This window comes from Octodon degus, unplaced genomic scaffold, assembly GCF_000260255.1.
Source record: "Octodon degus isolate 3935 unplaced genomic scaffold, OctDeg1.0 scaffold00143, whole genome shotgun sequence".
NCBI lineage: Eukaryota > Metazoa > Chordata > Mammalia > Rodentia > Octodontidae > Octodon > Octodon degus.
The window spans coordinates 398,912-402,195 of record NW_004524719.1 but is presented as its reverse complement, the minus strand read 5'-3'; the positions used below and the strand labels follow the sequence as shown (position 1 = coordinate 402,195).

General features: G+C 41.1%; 1 pseudogene; it reads right to left on the bottom strand.

Moving 5' to 3' along the window:
• LOC101563193 overlaps positions 1-3,284 on the bottom strand; it is a 123,992-nt pseudogene that overhangs the window by 119,909 nt on the left and 799 nt on the right.

Genomic DNA, 3,284 nt, shown 5'->3' with positions numbered 1-3,284 from the left:
TTGCTTTCTGCTTTCTCCTTGATACCTTTTGCCTGTTTGTCTTCTGGACCATAGACTCTTTCTCTTCTGCGACGCTCCTCTGCCATGCTGCTCTTCTGTGGACCCAGCCAACTATGGGCAAAACTTCTACCTACAGATTGTGGTCCTGAAAATTAATCTCTCCTCCTTTAACTTTTCATGTTAGGCATTTTTATCTCAGCAGCAAGAAGAGTAATTACAACAGATTTTGATACTCCTGTGACCCAAATACAACAATTGCTATGACTATACCACGTTGTTCACAAACCTTTTGATCTAACATATAGGGAAAGTTGGGAAAGTTTTGCAGAGGCTGTCGAAGAAGCAGCCCTAGAATGCTGTAAACTGAACTTGATGGGAGATTCTGTTGAGAGCTCAGAAGACCAGAACACTGAGAGAATTGCAACTGGTGAAGACCAGGCTCAGGAGGTTCCACTTAGGAGCAAGGACTGCATTAAGCTGCTGGACTCCAGACTATATGAGGCATATGTTCATATGCCATATATTGGCAACAATAAAGTCAGAATTTTCTTCCTGTCCAAATACTTTGCCTGAGATTGAGATTAAGGACAGTGGACTAATTGATCATGCGGTTAAAAAAAATCAAGAGAGTCTAGCATTGGGGCTTTGAATCAGATCTTTGAGCCAAGAGCCCTGCAGAATGACTTGAAACATTTTGAGTTTTACCAGAAAGGAAACATTAGTAGCAAAGAAGGAATAGGGGAGAACCTGTTTGCTGAGATGGAACTGGAAAATGGAGAAGATAGCCTGACCCAGAAGAACTCCATTTGAAGACTCAAAATTCCCAAAGACTTTGCTTTGGGAAGACAGTCTCAGAGTACCAGGTTCTAGAAGAGTGGTGACATAGAGAATATGTTCATCAAATTTGGATGTTTAATATTTAGAAATCCAAGCACTCATCCCTACAGCCAAGAGAAAAGGAGGTCTAGACACTGCTTCAGGTGGCACCAGACCTTGGCATCATCTATGTGGTATTGGCTTGGGGAGAAGTGAATGCAGAATGCAAGACTTGTGGGGTCATGAAGGCTTTCACACAGATTTAAGTGCAGGCTAAGTAGTGTGCCTTTCCAAATCTGACAGACATTGAATGCGTCAAACTGTGAGTGTGAAGCTGAAGGTACAGTGGAGGCTCCTGAATGCTAGAGACTCCAGGAAAGTGGATGATCTAAGGAAAGCCACAAGCAAATCCAGCCCAAGAGAAAAGCTATGGGAGCTGCAATTCCTACCTTGCCACCAGGGCAGGGACACCAAAGCCCTTTGAGGTTCACAACTTGCCACAGATTACCCTGAATGATGGGCATGGAAAGAAGTGACTCAATGTTTGTTCTGCTGGAATTTGGGCTTGCTTTGTTTCCATTCCTCTGTGTTCCCTTATTTGTACCTTTTCAAATATAAATGCTCATGACGTACCATTGTATGTTAGAAATGTTGAGCTTTCTTTTCATTTGTACAGATGCTTGCAGCTAAGAATTTGCCTTAAATACCAGAGGAGGTTTTAGACTTGAATGTTCTAGCAATGTTGAAAGTAAGACTTTGGCATGTCTTAGAGATGGACTAGATGCCTGTTAAATAAGGGGCTAATCATGCGACTTGGAGGGCCAGAGGCAGAGTGCTGTGGATTATATCTAGATTTCCTCACATAGTCTCCTGTGGTCATAGGTGGGGAGTTTCAGAGGTAGCAGGATTTTGGTTGAGGGCTGTGATACTGGGATTAAGGATATGGATAATGGAAGATCCAGGGTGGGTATGAGTGGTGCTAATAAGTAGAGGTGTAGCCTAAAATGCAGCCTGCTGCTGCTGCTTGCTGCCTCCCACTTTCTGCACCATGGCTCGTTTCTCTCCTGTGAGGCCTCTTTACCATGCCGTCCTCTTTGGGAACCAGCCCACTGTGGACTTAAACTTCTACACACTGTGAGCCAAATAAACCTTTCCTCCTTTAACATTGGGTGCTGGGTATTTTGTCTCACTAACAAGAAAAGCAACTAAGGTGATTGCTTTTAAATGTGGATACATAGTCCCTTCTCTGTAGCAATGGAATTAGATGATTTGTGATGAATGTCATTATGCTACTTGCAAAATGCAGACACACCTAAATTATCTCAGACAGTTTTTTTTTTTTCTTTTTGCCAAGGTTAAAATGGTTATCTATGGGCTCAGAAGAGTGGCACACATCTACAATCCCAGCATTTAAGAGGCTGAGCAGCGCTACATCCCTAGAGGTTTTGTTTTTTCGCAAACTGGGTTTTTAAAGTCACATGGTCATCCAGGCAGGGCTCAGTCACCAACCATTTCCTCCTAGCATAACAAAGGCCAAGGATTAGGGATGTATGCCACCACTTAGGGCTCACAGACAGCTCCTTTAACATGTGCAAGTGCAAAGTTGTGCCTGGTGTAAGTTAGGTGTAACAACAGTTTTTTAAATGATGGTCTGATGACGCACACCCCAAAGATACAGCCTCACTGCACCCCAAAGATACAGCCTCACTAAGAGAAGACTGAGTTATGCGCCGAAGGTAGAATAGAATGTGAAATCTCTTATGTTTGCAAAGAACTTGAGTGATGAGTGTATATTCTGTACATAATCTAAGAGCTGCATTAATGGAGTTCTTGAAAAAAGACAAAGTCTGGAATTTAAAAATGCATTTTTCTGAAAAATCCAGTAGATGGCATAAATATCCTTGTTTCCAGGTGAGTGTGAGCCTTGAGAACAGCAAGAATTATGGTGTTATTCTCCAGACCAGTGGAGCAGGAGAGGTGTATGCTCAGCTGCTACTGGAAAAGCTGAGCTAGGTCTCCATTTGACATTGCGTCTCAGCTTTTGTAAACAGAAATGTGTTTTGATCTATGTGTTATGAACAGTTCAGGGTTTTTATAAGAATGGAATTAAAAGTATTGCCTTGTACATGTATGTATTTCAAACAAAATTGAATAGTTTAAGCCTATCTTCATACAACAAAATTATGACTATAATATAGTCTTTGTAAAATTATGGAAATTAATTTGTAGAAGCTTGTAAATAGCCATTAATTAAATCATCTGACTTGAAAGAATCTTTGTTTAGCCCAAAGAGATGTTTTGGATTTATGATCTTTCTTTATAAGGGCAATTATAAATCAGATCCCAGAATTGTGTCCAACTTCATCTACTCATATTTTCTGTAGTCATGTAACTCCATTCACTTCCTGTGATCTAAATATCCATTCTGCCTTCAGCATTTCTAAATCTCTCTCTCTCTCTTTCTCTCT